The sequence below is a fragment of the Polistes canadensis genome, unplaced genomic scaffold, assembly GCF_001313835.1.
Source record: "Polistes canadensis isolate GaletaPanama2010 unplaced genomic scaffold, ASM131383v1 scaffold_4, whole genome shotgun sequence".
Classification (NCBI taxonomy): Eukaryota; Metazoa; Arthropoda; class Insecta; order Hymenoptera; family Vespidae; genus Polistes; species Polistes canadensis.
The window spans coordinates 2,261,587-2,273,305 of NW_014569551.1; the positions used below are offsets into that span (position 1 = coordinate 2,261,587).

Sequence of the window (11,719 nt, forward strand, 5' to 3'; positions counted from 1 at the left end):
ACATAAACGCGCGCTTGCGCATCGTTTCATTCGCGAAACGACTCTGCCGTTGTTGCTGTTGCACACGCATATATATATATATCCACGGACCTGCACGCATACACACACACAACAATTTCATCGCGTGCACGCGTGCAGATCGAAGCGATTTTTCATGGCTGCCAACTTTATTTCTCGCTAAATTGATTTTGTCCTTCTCCCACCCCGCCCCCTTTTTCTCTCACTCTCTCTCTCTCTCTCTCTTTTTTTCATGCGCGTACGCTTTCGTTCCCTCCCTACGAAACACATTCGCAGTCATTAAGGGCGTATGTAACCCCCTTCATTTCCGTCATTTCAAATGTAGTAAACTCCGATTTTATTACCAATCCTAAAAACCCCTGAAATGCGTGTAAATACTACGGCTACGAAAAAAAATCTCACTCGATGTGTTCTCATCTAATAATACACAATATCTAAACGGCGAGTATAACAAACGTATAATATTTTAATCAACAAAGTAGAAGAGGGAAGTGGGAATTTTTTTTATAACGAAGAAGAAATCTCGAAATGAGACGAAGAACAAAACACATATATATTTTCGATCGAAAATATTCAGGATGAAATTAAAAGCCGGGCGGGCGTGCGGGGTGTAGGGGGTGTAGAGGAAAGATGAATTGGTGGAAAAGAAGAGGGGTCGATGACACCGAGAAGAAAGAAAAAAAAATAAAAATAAGAATGGGTAAAAAAATAGGCGGGGGGGGGGGTTGAAAAAGAAAAAGAAAAAAAAGTATGAAATAAAGTACGACTAACAAGGAGCCTTTCATTAGTGAATTTCTTGCGAATCGAGCGTGCTTTCTATTCCATGCTAGCTTTAATGCGACCTCGACCTATTCGACGACGACGACGACGACGAGCCTGTGCTTGCTTCCTCTGCCTCTCTCACTTTTCTTCCACCATCTTCTATCTCGCTATTTAATTCATTTTCTATCTCTATCTTTTTCTCTCTCTCTCTCTCTCTCTCTTTAATGCAACGTAGAATACTCTTGGAGTCTTCTCGATGAAAAGATAAACGCGCGAAAAAATAGCTGTCTATCTCTTTCGAGAAATCGATCGATCTATCGATTTTTCGAACGTTGTAAACGTAAGTCACAAAATGTTGTTTTCAATTTTTGTATGTTTTTACATTACGATCCACGAACAATATTGGATAATCGAGACATGAAAATTCGAGGTTGAAAGATATAACTATGTTGTGTTTAGGTATTTCTACGTTTGTTTGTAAGAAAAACAATAGCATCTCTATGTATATTGTAAAAATAATAGTATTTACGAATAATACTATTGAACGAGTATGCTCGAAAGATAATAATTTAACATCCACCAACTGTTTAGTTTATCGTAATTGAGCGATAACAGTTTACAAGCGGGTACGTACTTCTTACGAAAATCGTTTGCTTTTCAAAATGTAATAAACATTCGTGAAACGTAATTTTTATCACGGCTATTAAACGTGCTCTATTCCTACCAGGAATCGTCTAACTTTAATTAAAGGCGAATAACTTAAGGAGACGCGAATAAAGTATATGATGAGTTTATTTGTATAGCAATATGTGTACACGTGCGTATATGTCACATTGAACGTTGGTTCTTTTCTTAAATATATTTATTATACCACCGCGCTCTTTGATCGATCGTTTTCAATGATCTACGAACTACGAATTATCAATGATATTTTGTAACTACGAATAATGAAAGATGAATATTTTTACGAATTGGAAAAATATAATTTTCAATTAGAAAAATATTTATCGCACGGTCTCACGAGAGAAAATGTATTTTTTTACAAATCTTTTTTGATATTTATTTTTATGAAAAGTTGTTCTCGTTGTATGTATATATATAGCGTTAGATATCTTCTTTTTTTTTTTTTTTTTTTCTTCTAATGTTGTCAACGTCAATGACAACGCGACCAAAGCGTAGTACAACACGACGCGTAGGAGAAACGACGAATTAACGTGTTCCGAGTTCGCGAACGCGCATGGAAAACATCTGAATAAATTATTATTGTTTGTCGAACGTTTCGAACGAATGGCGACGACGCCCATCGCTCTGACCCATCGCCGGTCGACATGCAGGACATTATTTAAATGCTCTACTTCCACGCAGCTTATCAAATACACGGGTATAATAGCACTTTACGGAAACGCGAAACGAATGATCCAACCAACCAACCAACCAACGACTACAACTACGACGACTAACATCGAAGAACGTCAATTGTTTCTTTATCGTGTCTTTATCAAAATCGAATTTTTTTACCAAATTAATTAGCGTAATTGAAAGAAAATAAAATTAAGAAAAAATCCTGACGTTTATTCCAAAACCATCGACATTTCTCATTCGATGCTCGTCAATCCACGAATATGATTTGTTTTATTTTAATTCGCTTTGAAATGATATTTTTCTTTTTCTTAATATCGATAGTCTTGGGGAAAGAAAATTGAACAAAAGTCTTCTACGAGTTTGTGTATGCGAGAAGCAGCCAATAGTATTTTTCTTTTTCTTCTTCTTCTTCTTCGTTGCAAAAGGAGGACGCGTGCGATTCGCTTGCAATTAGCCGAACCGCAACGCGACAAGAATTTTTTTTTCTAGCCACGTTGTCGTGCAAAAACGTACAAACTTCAAGGTCCTGGCAGCGATGAATCAGAAAATAAAAAAAAAAATATATCTCTAACCGGGAGAACAACAGTAGTCGAGGTTTCGACGAAATCACGTTTCACATCAAATTCATCCATCCATCCATCCATCCTTCGAGCTGTAGTATATTATAATGACGCTCAAGTTTCTATGGTGATCGTGATTCAGCAACGTTTTCCTTCGTTTTAAAACAAAAGAGTTCTCTCTCTCTCTCTCTCTCTCATTATAAGTTGACGCGAATGAGACCGACGACTGCGAATGGCGATAATGTTACGTCATTATTTCATTTTTGAGAAGGGGGAAAGATTTATACATCGAATATACACATTGTTTTCGCAATAAATTTTTAATACACGAACGAGAATTTATGATTAATGCTTTAACACGCTTATGGAATAATACCGACGATCGACAACTTACTACTAAACGCGAAAAAAGAAAAAAATATATAATATATCGCGTGCGTTAAGTACACATTGAAATTGTTGGTTAAAAATTGTGTTACTTCGGAGAAAAAAAATACAAGAAACAAAACTTTAAATGATTAATTCGCATTAGAAGATAGACGTTCGTTATTAAATTACAACCTGCGACGATCATCGAGCTTTAATGTTTGACGTTATATTATTTATATTTTTTTTTTCTTTTTTTTTTTTTTTTTCAAGACCATAACTTTATCTACGAGTGACCGCTACTACTACTACTACTTTTTATCGGTATGAAATGTAATTTTATCTTAACAGAGGAGGCGCAGCAAGCAACCAATATGCAAATCGGTTTTTGCGTATAATAATCATCAACCGAATAACAATGTTTATTTAACACGAGAGGTTTTATATTTTTTAATCCATCACGAGTGGAACAAAAAAAAAAGAACCATCCAATTCTAGAAAAGTATATACCCGATGTTTAATTCGCGACGATGATCAGTTAAAAAAAGAAAAAAATATAAGAAATCCGAATTAGGATGAAAATCGGTATCGGATATATTTCGCGCGTGATCTGAGGGTGTTAAAAAAAAAAAAAAAGAAAAAAATAGGAAAAATAATATCGATTGGAAGAAAGGATTATCCGGATGATCCGTAAGGAATTTCAAAGATAAGGGGAAAAATATAAAAAGAACATAGGGCGTAGTAAGAGGGGTGAGAATAATGGAGGGGAGAGGGCGTTAGATATTCACAAGGCGCTCAAAGTCCGAGTCCTTGATCGATTCTAGAAGTAATTAGATTGCAGGCTTGGCTTGCCTTCCGATGAAATTCCAAGCACCGGGGCTGTCGAATGACGGCAATCTTATCTCGCGTACCATTTTAACAGAGAAGAAAGAAAGGAAGGAAGGAAGGAAGGAAGGGTAGGAAGGAAGAAGGAAGAAATAGAAATAGAATGAATAGTCCAACCAACCACGCCCGAGACTTTAAACAAACAAACAAACAAAAAATAAATTTCACGAATTGTTATTTATTACATTTTTATCGCGCGTATTCGATTTAACGTTCTCAGCTCTCTCGTGCGTATCATATTATATATATATATATATAAAATATATTATAATGCTTCGAAAACACAAAAACAAAAAAATGTGCCCCGTCGTGAATTTTTTTTTTTTTTTTTTTTTTTTATTATTATTATTTCTCTCTGTCCTCTTGCATAAGAAATCGAAATAATCGGGAAAAAATTGTTTAATAAAGGCTGTGCAATAATTCGAGTTTATAAATTGTGACTCGCGTTGTCGCGATCGATGACGATGATGACGAGGACGAGGACGAGGACAAGGAGGAGGACGAGGAGGAGGAGGATGACGATGACGACGACGACGACGATTCCATCATTCTTTATGTTTGAGAACAAAGCTTGACGAATTTTCAACGACACGTTTTACGTCGATAATTAATGCATCCCGCCGTGGTTTCTCTCTCTCTCTCTCTCTCTCTCTCACTCTCTCCTACGCGTTTTGCAAAACGAGCCGTTAAATTATCGTACGCGTGGCCCCGTCTCATTCTCTCGTTCCTTTTTTTTTTTTCCGACGCAATTTTTCGCGTTGCGTGAGAGTAGCGGAGGATTGAAAAGAAGAGAAAAGGAGAGGAGGAGAAGAGGAGGAGAAGAGGAAAGGGTTGGAGAAGGGAGGAAAGGAGAAGCTGAATACAACGGCAACGAAACGTAGGGAAAAATAGGAACACTCGAAACGCGATGAGCGAGGAGAGCTATTGTAATCAAATTTATTCTCTAATTAAATATCGCGCATAATCGTGCGCGCGTTCAAATAATATCGGCTAACTTTAACGATTGCTCGAAATTTAATATATGTATATGCATATAAAAAAAAATATTTAAATAAGTATCTCGTAAAAACGTGAACGAGACACAACGCGCGCTTAACCGCCATTTTTCTTTTTCTAATCTTTCACCGAGAGAAAAATAAAACAGAGAAAAAAAAGGTAGCGACGACATCTTCTGTTAGCGAAAAAGAAAACAAAAGAAAAAGGTGAAAATACGAGGCACGATAAATAATGGCGGGTTGAGGGGGGATGGAAGCCCGAAAAACAAAACAACAAAAAACAGAAAAATAGGAAAAAATAGAGAAACAGCGAATGGGGGGGGGGAAAGGGGGGACAAGCAGGAAGGAGAGAAAGCAAGAAAAAGATTCTTCTTTTGTTACCTTTCAAACTTTTGTAGCACCTTAAAAAGAAGTAGCACGCGGTTGTACCTCTAGTAGCAACGATTAGACAGAGAAACGAAAAGGCGCGATGCTCTCGATGCTGTTCGACGAGGGACAAAAGAATGGAAAAAAAAAAAAAAAGATAGGAAAACAGAAAAAAAACAGAAAAAGACAGAGAGAGAGAGAGAAAAAAAAATGGACGTACATAAGAAGAAAAAGAGAAAGAAGAATAAGAATAGACGTATAGAAGAAAAGATAGATGGATAGATAGATAGATAGATAGAGATAGAGATAGAGAGAGAGAGAACGTGTGAAAAAGAGGGATAGAGGAACTCGAACTTTCCACCATCGTCCTCGAGGATACAGCGGCACCATTCTTCAATTCTAAATCGAATGGCCTCGGGGCCCGATCGACCAATGGCCGTAGCGCAATTTTAGATGCGAGAGTGAGCTAACTTTTATCCCCACTATTTCTTTCTTTCATTCTCTTTCTCTCTCTCTCTCTCTTCATACATCTATCTATCTATCTATCTTTCTCTTTCTCTCTCTCTCTCTCACTCACTCTTTTGAGAACGCGTAGCGTCTCGCACGCACGAACACGAACACGAATACGAATAGGAACAAGAACGAGTCAGAAAGAGAGAGACTCCTATTCCCATGGCCCCTCGGTTCTCCTCTAATCGGTCGGCCCGTTTCGACCAATGGCAATCCGGTTTAGACGAGAGTAGAAGGTTAGGAAATGGGTGGTCGTCTATATGGTGGTGGGGCCGTCGGCCCGACAAGCAACGGCGGCTTCGCTTATGCGCTGCTTCTGCGCACAAGGCTATCCTTTGTCCAAAACTCGCTCGCTCATTCGCCTGCGCACTAAAAACAACTCTCCTTCGTTTCCTACCCATTTAAAAAAAAAAAAAAAAAAAAAAAAAAAAAAAAAAAAAAAAAATCCGTAATTCTATCTCTCCGACGCCTAACATTATTCTTTTTGTTTTGTTGTTTTTTTTTTATTCTATCCTTACGACATAAGCGCGTATNGTGGTGGGGCCGTCGGCCCGACAAGCAACGGCGGCTTCGCTTATGCGCTGCTTCTGCGCACAAGGCTATCCTTTGTCCAAAACTCGCTCGCTCATAAAACCGACCCCTTTCGACAAGCCTGTCGTTGTTCATCGATCCACAGTAAAAAAAAAAAAAAAAAAAAAAAGAAGAAAAAAAAGACAAAAAAATCCGTAATTCTATCTCTCCGACGCCTAACATTATTCTTTTTGTTTTGTTGTTTTTTTTTTATTCTATCCTTACGACATAAGCGCGTATATATTATACTATAAATGAATGAATTTATATCGTCGTTTTTAACAACCATTCGTAATCGAGAAGAATGAAAACAAATTGTTATTTACTTTTAAACGAGATATAAATTTTGTCGAGAGACGCGAACTGAGATTGGGAGGAGTTAAAAGGGACACAACCAACAACACGTGGCTTAAGTAAAAGTGTTTCTGATTGGTTTTGGTGTATTCTTTTGTTATTCGTTTTGTTTTGTCGCCTGTGGAAAATCTTCGATAGAGAGAAATAATTCATTAACGAACATGAATTGTTTTGTCCAAGGTTGCCTATGTTGAAATATCAAGGATTGGGTTATATATTAATTGGTGTTGTAAAATGGATCAGTGGCGTAGTAGTTATCTGAGCGTATAAAAAGAGGAATTGAACGATAAAATGAAAGGATAGAGGACTTGTTCTTCTTCTTTTTCTTTTTCTTTTTCTACCTTTTTAATGGTCGTCGTAGAAGGGGAAAGAGCACGCGAGGGAAGAAAAAGATATATATGTATGGCAGCTAGTCTAAAGTTATCTTCCCCGCTTTGTTGCACGATCTTGGGACTTCCATTCACCGAGTAGGGCCACTTAGTGGTTTCCGAGGCAAACGAAGGACAGAACACGATGGATGTCGAAATACCAAAGTCTCTTTCTTCCTTTCTTTATTTTTCCTTCTTTAACCCGGGAAGGTAAGTAGGAGTCCTTACCTCTCGCCTCGTTAAGATCTTAACCGGTATCAATTTTTAACGGTATTTTCCTTCCCATTATTATTCTATGATATTTCGAAAGATTTATGATTGTTAAGAATAATTTCAAATAATTATTCTTATATATATTTTTACGAATAATATGGAAAAGGCCATGATACTCCATAAAATGATTTACATTTTTTTGTCGCTTATGTAGATCAAGGACACGAAACGTGGTTGTATTCGATGATAGCACCTGTTACTTTGGTAAAAAAAAAAAAAAAAAAAAAAAAAAAAAAAAAAAATAACTAAAGGTTTGTTTTTATTGTCGTGTAATAAATGGTTATATCTATAACGAATACTTACAACAAAGCAAGACATTTTTCTCATTCTTACGAAGTCAAAGTAAAATCAGTAGGTAAAACTTGAAAGAGAGAGAAAGAGAGAGAGAGAGCTTGTAGTAGTAGTAGTAGTAGTAGAAGAACCAGAAGCGAAAATTTGATCGAGGAGCTTTCGCACGACGCAAACTTCCTTCTAACATTTGCACGATCCATTGTAACTATTACTACGCACGACGAGCACAAAGCTAGAGGATTTGCGTTTGCGCGTAACGTAAACGACAAGTGGGCGGTTTGTTTGAGAAACGCGATACTTTGCGTGCCTCGCGAATTAACCACAAACAAGCTACTGCTAAATCTTTGTCGAGGATAAATCGAGATGTAAAGGGAAAACATTAGTACGTAAATTTTCAAACTAACTAAAATTCATTCGATTGTTCGATTAGTTTACTATAATACAAACTTCAGATCTAACCGTCAACCCACAATCGAGAAAATAAATTTCTATCGTTTTTCTCGAAGTTAGCCCATTATAAAATGACACAATTTTTAAGTAGCGTTTCAGGAAACACGATAAAACGTGTAAGAAAAAGAAAGAGAGATAGTAGACGTTAACGTTGAAAGAGAACGTAAAGTAATCGCAAAGTGTGCACGGGAAAAGGGGAGGGGAAGGAGGGGTTGGTTTTGGTTAACCGGAGTTCCAGCTGGCGAATTTTCTGGTCCCACTTGGCCCTTTGTGTAACCTCCCCCCCCCTCTTCTTTTCGTAGTAACGATCGGGAGCCCCGGCCCTATGTATTATCGAGCAACTCTACCTTCTTTTCCTTCAACAACGTTCGTCAAAGTGTACTTACTCGTCGCGTCATATTTATGTGTGTTGGTCGTCTCTTCGTATAGACACAGAGATCTCTACGTGAGAATATGTACGAAACGTGGGCTGACCTCGCGAACCATTCTACTCCATTCTCTCTTCTATTCTATTCTATTCTATTCTCTTCTCTTTGCTCCTCCTTGTCCCCTTCACCCTTTCTCTCTCTTTCTCTTAACATCGTCCGTTTTTCAAGCTCGCACGTAGAGTACGCGAGCAACAACGTATTCCGTTCCTCTTGTTTCTCTCTCTCTCTTTTTCCTTTTTGTTTTTTTCTTTTTCTTTTTCTTTCTGTTTCTCTTTCACAGATTTCCAAGCTATTTTGTTCATCTTCAATTTATTCCTTTCTCTATCCTCTCTAAGTTCTCGGATGATGATGATAGTAATAGTATAACGACCTCGAAGATCACGCTTTGACTTAAAACTAATGGAACGGCGTCACGAAATTAAATAATCCTTATATTTTCTCTAAATCCAAAAAGAAGGATTCCTATATTATCATTCCGTTGAAGGAATAGCAAATTTAAAACAATCGGATTATCGTTTATATCAAAATAGGTTGAACGAGAGAGAGAGAGAGAGAGAGAGAGAGAGAGAGAGAGAGAGAGAGACAGACAGACAGACCCTCTCCTCTCTCTTCTGCATGTATATACAATAATCTTATATGACATATACAGGGTGTCCAACATAACTCTAGTCATGATTTTGCAAGTACTTGCGATAATCTGATAAAAGAATACTTTTAACAAAAGTTGATCTATTTTTGATTGACTATACATTGCAATAAAAAAAAGTTTTGCTAAAAGTATAAAAAATATTTACCGAAACTTTTCAAAGAAATTGCAAAGATGTACAATTTACAGCATTGCATTCTCTAACATTTTCTGCACTTTTCATTTGATTTTTATAACTCTATAAAGTATTCTACGCGTAGACAAAAGAGTATACTTTAATTTAATATAAAAATCATTAAAATCTATTCACCTTTAGTATAAAAAATATTTACCAAAATTTTTCAAAGAAATTGCAAAGATGCATAATTTATAGCATTGCATTCTCTAACATTTAATGAAGTTTACATGCTAAATTTAAAACTCGATATGGTATTCTACGCGTAACATATGTTGCGTATGGCTGTGTGTGCCTGTGCCCATGAATGTATTCTTTACAACGTTGTTTAAATAGTAATTTGATATTTTATAGAATATCAAAGTATTATGTTCGATGCCTAGGAAAAACTCTGTAAAAAGTCTTATTTCCGACTTCGTCGGAAGGCACTTTGCATTGATAACAATGCCGAGGATTTACTAGCAATGACTGATTTCTGGCTTTGACGGTAACATATATATATAGCAGAACTATAAAATTTCGAGATGCAACCGATCGAATTAACGCTTTCATATGCGTCGTCACGGATGTCATAGTTGAATTCGCGGAAGATTCTCCACGCGTTAATCCTGAATAACAACGATCAGAAACTAACCGATCTATAAATCAAAATATTCCTCTTAACACGTTGCATCTATCCGATATTCGACTCGATTATATCCAAAGTTGGAATACCTAACTAGAAACTAGTATTAACACTTACGCGGACCTGGATTTCGAATAAATATGAATAAACAAAAAAAAAAAAAACAACAAAAAGAAAAGAAAAGAAAAGAAAATGAATGAAAAATATAAGATTTATAGAAACGCAATGGGAACTCGAAAATTGATCCTGAAAGGATCTAGCGCATTCAACAAATACTTTGATTGTGGTCTCTATTTTCTTTTTTACCTGTCTCCGTCTCTGTCTCTATTTGACTATCTCTCTCTCTCTCTTTCTTTATCTATCTATCTATCTATATATATCTTTCTCAGTGTCTTATTCTCTTTCTCTGTTCGATTCCTGACGCTGACGTAAGATAATGCAAACGAAGAAAGGATTCCCGTAACATTTGCCAGTGATTGCAAAGGAACACAACCGTCTTTGAAGCCATCAAAGAGAGTCTCCGTGTGCTACTTGGCGGCAAATGCTACGGTACCACCGAGAGAGGAGTATTATCAATCGCGGAACCCAATAATCACGACGCTCGCGTTCAAAGCTATTCGCCCGGAGTTGGTTAAGGTCACAAGTACGTGCCTGCAACGTGTCTCTAAATAAGCCAATAGGTTAACGATTTCTTGCCTGTTTTTCTTTTTTTTCTCTTTATCTTTTTACTGCTTCGCGGACACGCGCATAATGCACGTATTATAGTTGCGCTAATAAAAAAACGTTTCAATAGATCATCGATCGTTCTCTTTGTTCTTTTGCATCTTCCTCTTCTTCTTCTTCTTCTTCTACTTTCTCTCTCTCTCTCTCTCTCTTTCTTTCTTTTTTTTGGCTTCAATCGATTTTTTTTTGCCCAACTCTTCTGAACGATTCTTATTTCACCAATACTCCTCCTCCTCCTCCTCCTCCTCTTCCTCCTCTTCCTCTCCTAATAATGGACGACGTGTTTTTTTCCTTTTTTTTAATAGAATCACTCAGAGCGATCTTATACAATGCTCGTAATAAATGCCTCTGGCGACATCGTTGACAAAAAAAATTCCAAATGTCAAGATAGAATATTTGTCGATAGCGCGTAATCATATATTTTCTGAAATAATTAAAATGAATAAAGAGAGTGTATTCATAAGAAGAAGAAGAAGATGACGACGATGATGATGAAGAGAAACAAAGTTGATCGAGCTACTTTCGTTGAAAGAAACGCGAATCTTGAAAAGGGAGCCGCGAGAGAGAGAGAGAGAGAGAGAGAGAGAGGGAGGAAGGGTGGAAGAGAAGCGAGGGAGGTAAGATTTTCGTCGTGTTCACGCTTGGTAAGCGATGTGAGTGGTAATCGGATGCCAGACTGACGATACAGTCGTCGTCTGGTGACCCATTTATCGTCGGTCCGACGTCTAGGATTACCCGCGGGAAGAGAGACTTCCAGAGATTAACGTATGCAACGTCGCTTTTAACAAAGACCTCTCTCTCTCTGTCTCTCTCTCTCTCTTTGTCTTTCTTTGCGCCAGTGTACGAGAGAAAGGAAGAAGGAAAGTGCAAATATACAACTAACGTACCTACAATAAGTGCGAGTGCGATAGCACGTGCGAATATATTTCGAGGTACGAGACTGGATTGACAAAAAAAAAAAAAAAAAAAAAAAAAAAAAAAAAAAAAAAAAA

General features: G+C 37.1%; 1 protein-coding gene across 5 annotated transcripts in view; it reads right to left on the bottom strand.

Moving 5' to 3' along the window:
* LOC106787154 (mushroom body large-type Kenyon cell-specific protein 1) overlaps positions 1-11,719 on the bottom strand; it is a 28,893-nt gene that overhangs the window by 12,393 nt on the left and 4,781 nt on the right. The gene's annotated exons all lie outside the window — the stretch shown is intronic.